Genomic DNA, 13454 nt, shown 5'->3' on the forward strand with positions numbered 1-13454 from the left:
TACCTGGACTCTGTGTCTTCTCCTTTTTTGTCTTATTAGGGAACTTGTCATTGGACTTAGGGCCCAACCTAAGTCCAGGATGATCTCACCTTGAGATCCATAACTGAATTATATCTGCAAACACTCTATTTCCAAATAAGATCACATTTGTAAGTACTGGGGATTGGGACTGGCCACATCTTTTGGGGGAACATAATTCAACTCACTACACCAGCAAAGGCACCGTGACCCCTGAGGTGACTAACTAAGCCCACAGGAGCAACAGGTCCCGTAAACAGTATTCCAACCATAAACAAAGGGAGGTTGTCCTCCTCTTCTCTTATAATCATGGATATGTGTGCTGTCAGATGAACCTTCCAAGGATTTCATAATAGAGACTGTGGTCTAAGCCCCAATGGCTTCACCACAGTGACCTTGGGTAAGTTGCCAAATGTCCTTAAGCTTTAGTTTCCTTTTCCATAAAATGGGACAACAATAGTAACATCTACATCTGATTTTGATTATTATATATAAAAGTGCTTTGTAAATTATACAATAGTAATTCTTATTATTAGCCAGTTCAAAGTCTAAGTAAATAATCTATTTCCATTTCTTATTTTGCATAGCTTTCCCGTCTTCCATTCTTTCCGGATCAGTATTATTCACACAATAACTTTTGAAGCCTTTAATTTGTGTCAGACCATTGGCCCAATCTAAAATGGCTTCCTGTATTTTATGTTCATATTGAAATTATTATATGCAGGTGTGTATAGGAAAGCAAAGTTAACAACAGTTAACTTATGAAATCAAATATTTCAAAGAGAGACAGCTAAATATTTCACTACATTCATGACTCACAATATGGCTTATCTTAATAGCAGAAAAACAAGAAAAAGGGAAAAAGTTAATTGTCTTTGGCAGGAGAGACCTTAAAGATGGTGGAGAAGTAAGACGTGGAGATCAACTTCCTCCCCACAAATACATCAGAAACACATCTACATGTGGAACAACTCCTACAGAACACGCACTGAACACTGGCAGACCTCAAACTTCCCTAAAGTGTGGCTGACAGGGTCTTGGTGCTCCAGCCGGGTGTCAGGCCTGAGCCTCTGAGGTAGGAGAGCCGAGTTCAGGACATTGGTCCACAAGAAACCTCCCAGCTCCATGCAATATCAAAAGCGAAAGCTCTCCTAGAGATGTCCATCTCAGTGCTAAGACCCAGCTACAGTCAATGACCACCAAGCTACAGTGCTGGACACCCTATGCCAAACAACTAGCAAGACAGGAGCACAATCCCACCCATTAGCTGAGAGGCTGCCTAAAATCATAATAAGGTCACAGTCACCCAAAAACACACCACTGGATGCAGTCCTCCCACCAGAAAGACAAGATCCAGCCTCATCTACCAGAACACAGGCACCAGTCCCCTCCACCAGGAAGCCAACACAACCCACTTGAACCCAACCTTACCCACTGGGGGCAGACAACAAAAACAACAGGAACTACGAACCTGCAGCCTGCAAAATGGAGACCCCAAACACAGTAAGTGAAGCAACATGAGAAGTCAGAGAAACACACAGCAGATGAAGAAGCAAGGCAAAAACCCACCAGATCAAACAAATGAAGAGGAAATAGGCAGTCTACCTGAAAAATAATTCAGAGTAATGATAGTAAAGATGATCCAAAATCTTGGAGGTAGAATGGAGAAAATACAAGAACCGTTTAACAAGGACCCAGAAGAACTAAAGAGCAAACAAACACTGATGGACAACACAATAAATGAAATTAAAAATTCTCTAGAAGGAATCAATAACAGAATAACTGAGGCAGAAGAACGGAGAAGTAACCTGGAAGATAAAATAGTGGAAATAAGTACCACAAAGCAGAAAAAAGAAAAAAGAAAGAAAAGAATTGAGGACAGTCTCAGAGACCTCTGGGACAACATTAAATGCACCAATATTCAAATTATAGGGATCCCAGAAGAAGAAGAGAAAAAGAAAAGGACTGAGAAAATATTTAAAGAGATTATAGTTAAAAACTTGGCTAATATGGGAAAGGAAATAATCAAGTCCAGGAAGTGCAGAGAGTCCCATACAGGATAAATCCAAGGAGAAACACAGCAAGACACATATTGATCAAACTATCAAAAATTAAATACAAAGGAAAAATATTAAAAGCAGCAAGGGAAATCCCCATAAGGTTAACAGCTGATCTTTCAGCAGAAACACTGCAAGCCAGAGGGGAGTGGCAGGACATATTTAAAGTGATGAAAGAGAAAAACCAACAACCAAGATTACTCTACTCAGCAAACATCTCATTCAGATTTGACGGAGAAATTAAAACCTTTACAGACAAGCAAAAGCTAAGAGAATTCAGCACCACCAAACCAGCTTTACAACAAATGCTAAAGGAACTTCTCTAAGCAGGATACACAAGAGAAGGAAAAGATGTAGGATAACAAACTCAAAATAATTAAGAAAATGATAATAGGAACATACATATCAATAACTATCTTAAATGTAAATTGATTAAATGCTCCAACCAAAAGACATAGACTGGCTGAATGGATACAAAAACAAGACCCATATATATGCTGTCTACAAGAGACCCACTTCAGACCTAGGGACACATACAGACTGAAACTGAGGGGATGGAAAAAGATATTCCATGCAAATGGAAATCAAAAAAAAGTGGAGTAGCAATTCTCATATCAGACAAAATAGACTTTAAAATAAAGACTATTACAAGAGACAAAGAAGGACACTACATAATGATCAAGGGATCAATCCAAGAAGAAGATATAACAATTGTAAATATTTATTCACCCAACATAGGAGCACCTCAATACATAAGGCAAATGCTAACAGCCATAGAAAGGGAAATTCGACAGTAACACAGTCATAGTAGGGGACTTTAACAACCCACTTTCACCAATGGACAGATCATCCAAAATGAAAATAAATAAGGAAACACAAGCTTTAAATGATACATTAAACAAGATAGACTTAATTGATATTTATAGGACATTTCATCCAAAAACAACAGAATACACTTTCTTCTCAAGTGTTCATGGAATGTTCTCCAGGATAGATCATATCTTGGGTCACAAAGCCATGGTAAATTTAAGAAAATTGAAATTGTGTCAAGTATCTTTTCCAACCACAACGCTATGAGACTAGATATCAATTACAGGAAAAAACCATAAAAATTACAAACACGTGGAGGCTAAACAATACACTACTAAATTACCAAGAGATCACTGAAGAAATCAAAGAGGAAATCAAAAAATACCTAGAAAAAAATGGCAATGAAAACACGATGAACCAAAACCTATGGGATGCAACAAAAGCAGTTCTAAGAGGGAAATTTATAGCAATACAATCCTACCTCAAGAAACAAAAAAAGTCTCAAATAAACAACCTAACCTTACACCTAAAGCAATTAGAGAAAGAAGAACAAAAAACCCCGAAGTTAGCACAAGGAAAGAAATCATAAAGATCAGATCAGAAATAAATGAAAAATAAATGAAGGAAACAATAGCAAAGACCAGTAAAACTAAAAGCTGTTTCCTTAAGAAGATAAACAAAACTGATAAACCATTAGCCAGACTCATCAAGAAAAAAAGGGAGAAGATTCAGATCAATCCAATTAGAAAAAAAAGGAGAAATAACAACTGACACCACAGAAATATAAAGGATCATGAGAGATTACCAGCAGCCACATTATGCCAATAAAATGGACAACCTGGAAGAAATGGACAAATTCTTAGAAAAGCACATCCTTCTGAGACTGAACCAGGAAGAAATAGACAATATAAACAAACCAATCACAAGCACTGAAATTGAGACTGTGATTAAAAATCTTCCAACAAACAAAAGCCCAGGACCAGATGGCTTCACAGCCAAATTCTATCAAACATTTAGAGAAGAGTTAACATCTATCCTTCTCAAACTCTTCCAAAATACATAGCAGAGGGTGGAACACTCCAAAACTCATTCTACGAGGCCACCATCACCCTGATACCAAAACAAGACAAAGATATCACCAAAAAAGAAAACTACAGGCCAATATCACTGATGAACATAGATGCAAAAATCTTCAGTAAAATACTAGCAAACAGAATCCAACAGCACATTAAAAGGATCATACACCATGATCAAGTGGGGTTTATCTCAGGAATGCAAGGATTCTTCAATATACTCCAATCAATCAATGTGATACACCATATTAACAAATTGAAGGAGAAAAACCATATGATCTTCTCAATAGATGCAGAGAAAGCTTTCAACAAAATTCAACACCCATTTATGATAAAAACCCTCCAGAAAGTAGGCATAGAGGGAATTTACCTCAACATAATAAGGGCCATATATGACAAACCCACAGCCAACATCGTTCTCAATGGTGAAAAACTGAAACCATTTCCTCTAAGATCAGGAACAGGACAAGGTTGTCCACCCTCACCACTATTAGTCAACATAGCTTTGGAAGTTTTAGCCATAGCAGTCAGAGAAGAAAAAGAAATAAAAGAATCCAAACTGGAAAAGAAGAAGTAAAGCTGTCCCTCTTTGCAGATGACATGATACAACATAGAGAATCCTAAATAGGCTATCAGAAAACTACTAGAGCTAATCAATGAATTTGGTAAAGTAGCAGGATACAAAATTAATGCACAGAAATCTCTTGATTCCTGTACACTAATGATGAAAAATCTGAAACAGAAATTAAGGAAACCCTCCCACGTACCACTGCAACAAAAAGAATAAAATACCTAGGATAAACCTACCTAAGGAGACAAAAGACCCGTATGCAGAAAACTATAAGACACTGATGAAAGAAATTAAAGATGATACAAACAGATGGAGAGCTATACCATGTTCTTCGGTTGGAAGAATCAACATTGTGAAAATGACTATACTACCCAAAGAAATCTACAGATTCAGTGCAATCCCTATCAAACCACCAATGGCATTTTTCACAGAACTAGAACAAAAAATTTCACAATTTGTATGGAAACACAAAAGACCCTGAATAGCCAAAGCAATCTTGAGAAAGAAAAACAGAGCTAGAGGAATCAGGCTCCCGGACTTCAGACTATTCTACAAAGCTACAGTAATAAGACAGTATGGTAGTGGCACAAAAACAGAAATATAGATCAATGGAAGGGGATACAAAGCCCACAGATAAGCCCACACACATATGATGACCTTATTTTTGATAAAGGAAGCAAGAATATACAATGGAAAAAAGACAGCATCTTCAATAAGTGGTGCTGGGAAAACTGGACAGCTACATGTAAAAGAATGAAATTAGAACACTCCCTAACACCATACACAAAAAATAAACTCTAAATGGATTAAAGACCTAAGTGTAAGGCCAGACACTATAAAACTCTTAGAGGAAAACATAGGCAGAACACTCTATGGCATAAATCACAGCAAGATCCTTTTTGACCCACCTCCTAGAGAAATGGAAATAAAAACAAAAATAAACAAATGGGACCTAGTGAAACTTAAAAGTTTTTGCACAGCAAAGGAAAACTTAAACAAGAGGACAAAGGATTAATCTCCAAAATTTACAAGCAGCTCATGCAGCTCAATATCAAAAAACAAATAACCCAATCCAAAAATGGGCAGAAGACCTAAATAGACATTTTTCCAAAGAAGATATACAGATTGCCAGCAAACACATGAAAGGATACTCAACATCACTAATCATTAGAGAAATGAAAATCAAAATTACAGTGAGGTATCACCACACACCAGTCAGAATGGCCATCATCAAAATATCTACAAACAATAAATGCTGGAGAGGGTGTGGAGAAAAGGGAACCCTCTTGCGCTGTTGGTAGGAATGCAAATTGATACAGCCACTATGGAGAACAGTATGGAGGTTCCTTAAAAAACTAAAAATAGAATTACCATATGACCTAGCAATCCCACTACTGGGCATATACACTGAGAAAACCATAATCCAAAAAGAGTCATGTACCACAATGTTCATTGCAGCTCTATTTACAATAGCCAGGACATGGAAGCAGCCTAAGTGTCCATCGACAGATGAATGGATAAAGAAGATGGGGCACATATATACAATGGAATATTACTCAGCCATAAAAAGAAATTGAGTTATTTGTATTGAGGTGGATGGACATACAGAGTCCATACAGTCTGTCATACAGAGTGAAGTAAGTCAGAAAGAGAAAAACAAATACCATATGCTAACACATATATATAGAATCTTTAAAAAATGGTTATGAAAAACCTAGGGGCAGTATAGGAATAAAGACGCAGATGTAAAGAATGGACTTGAGGACACGGGGAGGGGGAAGGGTAGGCTGGGACGAAGTGAGAGAGTAACATTGATATATATACACTACCAAATGTAAAATAGATAGCTAGTGGGAAGCAGTCACATAGCACAGGGAGATCAGCTCGGTGCTTTGTGACCACCTAGATGGGTGGGATAGGGAGGGTGGGAGGGAAACGCAAGAGGGGGGAGATATGGTGATATATGTATATGTATAACTGATTAGCTTTGTTATACAGCAGAAACTAACACACCATTGTAAAGCAATTATACTCCAAGAAAGATGTTAATTAATTAATTAATTCATTCATTCATTCATTTAAAAATGTCTTTGGCAAATATGTAAACTTTCCTTCTGAAAACATTTTCACGATCATTTAAAAGGAGATGGATAATATAATTCAACTATATAAATAGATGATCATATTGGACTGCAATGAGAGCAGATGTTTTAAGTTATATAAAATCTTGCCCCATCTGGTTAAACAGTAAAAATGTCTCAACAACTACCCACAGATGAAACGTTGCCAATAAAGCGAGGCTAGCAGGGATTGGGTAGAAGTCAACTGTACTGGATTACTTCATAAAATACTTAAAAGCTATTAATAGAAAGATAATCATTTCACCTCTTACAGTCATTATCATTCCAAAAATTATTTTCAAAAATTTTAGAAATTCCCACTACCCACTGCAGGATAAATTTCACTATCAATCACAGTTGTTAAATTAAGCAGTTCATTTTCTCCCAGAGGACCTGGAACCTAGAAATCCACCCTGGAGTGGTTATATGTTTAAGTTAATTGAAACATTTACTCTATCCCCAATCTAATAAGGATGAGCGTCAATAAGAGAATAAAATTAGAAATGGGCCAGACTCTCACCGCCACAGACCCCATTCTCTTTCTGAAGAGTAGGTGGATCTATCACGAACATTTGGTTGATGTCAGTTTGCCTTGTAGCGGGATTGCATTGCGTGAATTATTTCTAGTCTTTCAGCTACAAATAGGTGGCTACCAATATAAACTTGCTGCTTTATTCCAAGTTGAATTATTACCAGAAAAGTTTTCTAAGAGCAATAGAATTGAATCTCTTCAAACACAAAGCCTACTCTTCAGCCTCTCCATCACTTGAGTAGAAACCTTGTTATTCTCATCGCATTTCTTGTCCCCTCTTTTTAACTGCTCTGTGGAAACACAGGACCACTTCACTTATTCATTGTAACTGGAAGAAAGGCCAGCAAAGATTCCTCACACCACGAAGAAGTCAGTAAAATGTTGAATTAATCACCCCCAGGCATGTGCAGGTTCCTGCTTAGAACAATAAAAGGATTTCTTGCATCTCTGAGCAGTGATCCTAGATGCAGAGATAAATAAAGTGAAAGGCGATTTTAATTACAAGCACAAGTTTTTTTGCTAATTTTTCAATATTTGTTCAGAATTCAACTAAGGGGGGTACCATACTGACACAAACACATACCACCCCACCCCACAATGTTCTATTTACACTAGAAGTTTGTTTAGCAAAACCTTTTTCATAATAGAAATGAGACCATTAAGACTAACTGGCCAAGGCAATGAACATGAAAATTTTGAATTAAGTATTCGTTTATTTTAAATGGTTTTCTAGTCTTACTCATTGAGTTGGTGAAGGCTCGGCAAATGCTTCAAGTGAGAAAACCAAGACCATTAATATTCAGTTAGAGTAAATAAGCCCTGGTCTTACAAGAGATAGTTTAATTCAACAAACATTATATATAATCTTTGAAAAATATTAATCATACAATATCATATTCTTAACTTAAAACCCTCCAATGGCTTCCCAATACATTTAAAAGAGAGTCCCAACTCCTCGTCCTGAGTGATCTGGCACCTGCCTACCTGTCCAGTTCTTCCTCCTACCTCTTTTCCCCTTACCACAAAAGTACTTCAAACCATTCCTAGAATACGTCAAGCTTTTGCCTGCCTCAAGATTTTTTTGACCCTACTCTTCAGAACACTCTGTTAGGCTTGCCCCACTGCCACTCGGGCCAGGGTGACACTTTACATCCCCCAGGTCACCAATACAGAGAGGCCTGCTCTCTTATCCCATCATCCTGTTCGTTTGCGCTATGGCATGTACCACAATTTGTAATTATTTTGTTTGTCTATGTTTCCTGTTTACTGTTATTCTCCTACTTCCAGAATATAAGTTCCGTGAGGACAGGGTCTATATGTGTTTTGTTCTATTTGTTTCCCTGGCATCCAGAACAATTCAATTAGAATATGCTCAATAAATAAATGTCCTTTAGATGTGATAGTTTCTGAAAGGACATAGTGGTGAAATAATTCACTGTTCTCAAAGAACTTAGAGTCTGAACAGAAGGGAGGGTAGAAACACAACTAGAATAAGAGAGGAATGAGAAAGTGCAAAAACTGGGGATGGAAACAGAAAATGGGTTGTAATGATTTGATTAGGGTTATGGAGAAGATTTAATGAAAAAAATGTGAAATTCAAAAGTGGTCATTGAATGTGATAAGAATATCGGGAACAAAGGTATAGAGTGAGGTATGTACAAGAAGGTCTGCAGGGTGTTGGAGAGTTTGGGATGGACACAGTGTTGGTGTGTGTCATGGATTTGAGCTGGGAATGACACTGGGAACGTGGGGTGGGGACTGGGAGAAGAGAGCATCAGTGCTCTGCCAAGGTATTCAGACCAAGCTTAGAGGGCACTCAAGGAATGGTCACCTCGGCAGAGTGAATGACATGTGGTCCACCCGGAAGTGCCTGCCCTAAAAGGACCAGAGCAAAGGCAGCCAACAGAGGACCTGGCCGGCAGGGTTTGCTCTGACGCCTTGGCGAAACCCTTTTCCCATCTCTTAACCACTGCTTGTTTCAGCACCTCAGGCTCTTGATTGAATAAACCCTCCAGAGATAATGCTTCTATCAATGGTGCATCAAAAATGAAATCTTACATTTTTCCCTCTTTAAGTGCATTTCATTACAAGTAGTTACCTTTTATTTTTTCTTTCAATTCTCAAAGGCTCTGGTGAGAGATAAAGGAAGAGAAGTAAGGACTTCGGTATTTGAGGTTTATGTTTCTAAGTAATGTTTTTAAACTCATGTCTAGTTTTATCAAGAGAGAAAATCGGGCAATTTTTCACAGGGTGAAGATAATGGCTTATGCCTCTGGCAGTTAAAGCATCTCCCATGCCCCTCTCTCTTTTTCTGGCTTTAATGCCAACTACAGCAGCACTAAACCTTGGCCAGACAAAGGCTGATACAGTCAGTGGACTGTTTTGCCAAGATAAGAATGAAGGTGAAAATAAATCTTTATCCTCTTGGCGCATATGTTTTACCCAATGGTAGCAGGAAGCCCATCTATTAGCTTTTCAAAAAGCTGTTTTCTAGTTGACGTAACAGAAAGAGATTTTAAGTCATCAAAAAATAACACCTAAAATCCCCTTAAGTAAGACCCAGTTTCTCCTAGATTTTCTTTTAAAATCTGCTAGTAGTTTCACTCTTTAATGTTACATAACTCAACATTTTTAATGTGGATAGTTTTGATTCCCCTATATCTCTCTATGACCCATGATGAGGTCATTTCTGTGAAAATATTTCTAAATGTCACTGGTGAAGTTAAACACGAGTTTTTTACACTCTTTTAACTTGATCAATCTGCAATATAAGGGCTGGCCCTTAATGCAATTATCTGAATTTTGTTACCCTGAACCTACCTGCCTTTAACCACACACACACACGTAAAATACAAACTTCTGCATTATGTATATGGAGTTTTTGTAGCCATGCGCTTAAGTATTAAAATATGCAGAAACACCTAGAATCAGGATTCTGTGAGGGGATTTGGGGAAAGGTATAGCAACGTCCCCAAGGACAGGTCTTGTGACTCCAGGTTCAAGGACCTGCTTCTCTTTGAACTCCTAGAATCTCTGAACTTCAGGCTGGGGGAGCATGCATCACAAGTGTGAAGATTTTACATTTGTTGTGTGATCTTCCACCCTAAACAGTAAACTTCTATCTTCTCCGTGTGTCCATAGTTACTATGTAGCCTATACTAAATAGACACTCGATAAATACATAAGAATGAATGGTATGAGAGGAAGAAAAATTTGAAATGTGTGAACTTAAATTCGTATTGGTTTTGTCAAGACTCCAAGCTGTTTCAATATGCCTGGTATATTTCAAAGTGCAGAGAAAGTACTCATGCTTTGCAAAACACAAGTCTGAGTTCATCTGCCCCTACTTAAAGGCTTTCAGTGCCTTCACATTGCATTTAGAATAAATCCAAACATCTTCCCGTGGCTAAGAAGTCCCTGCCTGATCAGACCCTGGGTACATCATTAGCTCTCTTTCCTCCTCATCCTGCACACTCTGAATTTTCTGGTATATTTCCGTTCTTGGAACACATCTAGCTGTACCTTTGCTTAGGAGACTGTCACCTTCCCTCTTCCAGTATTTTCAAGACTAAATTCTTCTTTTCTTTTAGATCTCAAGACAGAGGTCACTTCTTCATTGAGACCTTTTCGCATTAGCTAAACATTATTTTTTTTGCGGCATTTGCCTCTTGTATAATCTCAGCCTCTTCTTTGTTTCCTCCATGGGCCTTCAAGACAACTTTACAATCCATTTTGTGTGTGTGTGTGTCTATGTCCTTACTGAATGTGTGTCTTGTGTGTGCTTTCTGTCTCCTGCATTAGAATGTTCACCCCATGAAGGCAGGGTCCTTTTCTATCCTGTTCACCACGTATCCCTAGAGCCTGGTACAGTGCCAGAAAATGGTAGCAGTCCAATATACATCTGTTGATTTTAAAATTGAAGGGTAGGTGCCAGGTGACTGAAACTATACTATTTCCTCCTAAAACTCCACCTCTGGGGAACATGTTTAAGTAAAATTGTTTTCAAGCATCTCTGACCCCTGTTTATCGGACTCTTCCAGGAGCAGTCAGGCATTAACCTCTCCAGCATGAAGACCACATGACTGGCTACTCGGCCACTTGAGCCATTTGACTACAATCCATCTGTAAGTACAATTTCAGGTCGTTTCGGTGAGCATAAAATGGCATATACTGAAAGGGAGCACTCCTTTTTTGGAAATCTGGTTCATTAGCAACACTGAGGAGTAATGGAGAGTGATCAGAGCATCACTTCTTCCTTCCGAGGCAACGGTGCCTTGGGGCTGCTGTCTAATAACCAATCTATGCTAGCACCAGAGCCCCTTCTCTCAGGCCCCGAGAAACCCTGCCTGAGGCCAACAGCCAGATGCCTTGCTCCTGGCTTGCCTTGTTTCACAGAATTACAGACCTTTCTTTCCGATTCTGACGCGTATTGTTGCTTACTTAGACCATAAAAAGCAAGCTGTGTATCAATCACATGGAACATTCAGTGCTAGACGCATGCTCTCAGCTGTCAAAAAAAAAAAAAAAATCTCTTTATTATTAACAGATCTCCCCGGACCTTATACGTTCCTGTCTCAGGTTTTGTATAAGTTGATAAATTTGGTTAGGGCTCATTTTCACTTCTTGACAGTTGCTTTGCTTGTTTCAAATTCTCAGAAGCGCACACTGTATGGAGATGAACTGCACAAAGTCCCTGAGAAATGTAAGTGGAAAAGCAATGGCTGTGTCTGCCGGGCTTATTACAAACTTCAGTTCCTCTTCCTAGCCCTGCACATCTTGCTTTGAGAAGTGCACGGAAGGTCAGCTGAAATTCAAGTCTCATCAAGTTACCCAGACTCAGAACAAAGGCACACTTTAGGTCTGGAACAACTCACAAGGAGTTTGGCACTCCTCAAGTTGCCTGCAAGGTGGGTCATGTTTGTTGACAATATAATAACCACACAAAGCTACTTTAGTTGTCCAATTGAAACTTTACCAAGTGAATGGGTTTTTTGAGTATCCTCAGTACTCTCAGAAAAGTTTTGGACATGGCTAAAAGCTGAAATAAAGTGTTAGTATAATTACAGCCCTGAAAGGACCTCCACACCGGTTTTGCAACAATATTTACAGTATCAAGAGTAAACATTTCAAACTACAAAGACTGAACACTCTAGTTAGGGGGAAAAACATTTATATAAAAAGCAAAAAGACAAGATGAGGTAAGAGCTCATAAGTAAATGAAAGCACATCCCTTCCATTCTTTAAATTTTTTTTATTTTTATTTTTTATTGGAGTAACATTGCTTTACAATGTTGTGTTAGTTTCTGCTGTACAATGAAGTGAATCAGCTATATGTATACCTATATCCCCTCCCTCTTGGAATTCCATCCCCTCCTGCCCCCCGCCCCCATCTAGGTCATCACAGAGCACCGAGCTGAGCTCCCTGTGCTATACAGCAGGTTCCCACTAGCTATCTATTTTACACATGGTAGTGTATTTATGTCAAACCTAATCTCCCTATTCGTCCCTCCCTCTTCTTTCCTCCCAGGTCCACAGGACTGTTCTCTATATCTGCGTCTCTATTCCTGCCCTACAAATAGGTTCAACTGTACAATTTTTCTAGTTTCACATATATGTGTTAATATACAATATTTGTTTTCTCTTTCTGGCTTACTTCACTCTGTATGACAGACTCTAGGTCCGTCCACATCTCTACAAATGACCCAGTTTCGTTCCTTTTTATGGCTGAATAATATTCCATTGTATATGTGTACCACATCTTCTTTATCCATTCACCTATCATTGGACGTTTAAGTTGTTTCCATGTCCTGGCTATTGTAAATAGTGCTGCAATGAGCATTAGAGTACATGTGTCCTTTTGAATTATGGTTTTCTCAGGGTATATGCCCAGTATTGGGATTGCTGGGTCATATGGTAAATCTATTTTTAGTTTTTTAAGGAACCTCCATACTGTTCTCCATAGTGGCTGTATCAATTTACATTCCCACCAACAGTGCAAGAGGGTTCCCTTTTCTCCACACCCTCTCCAGCATTTGTTGTTTGTAGATTTTTTGATGATGGCCATTCTGACCAGTGTGAGGTGATACCTCATTGTACTTTCGATTTGCATTTCCCTAATAATTAGTGATGTTGAGCATCCTTTTATGTGCCTCTTGGCCATCTGTATGTCTTCTCTGGAGAAATGTCTATTTAGGTCTTCCTCCCATTTTTTAGTTGGGTTGTTTGTTTTTTTGATATTGAGCTCCATGAGCTGTTGGTATATTTTGGAATTAA

The sequence above is a fragment of the Eubalaena glacialis genome, chromosome 16, assembly GCF_028564815.1.
Source record: "Eubalaena glacialis isolate mEubGla1 chromosome 16, mEubGla1.1.hap2.+ XY, whole genome shotgun sequence".
NCBI classification, from domain to species: Eukaryota; Metazoa; Chordata; class Mammalia; order Artiodactyla; family Balaenidae; genus Eubalaena; species Eubalaena glacialis.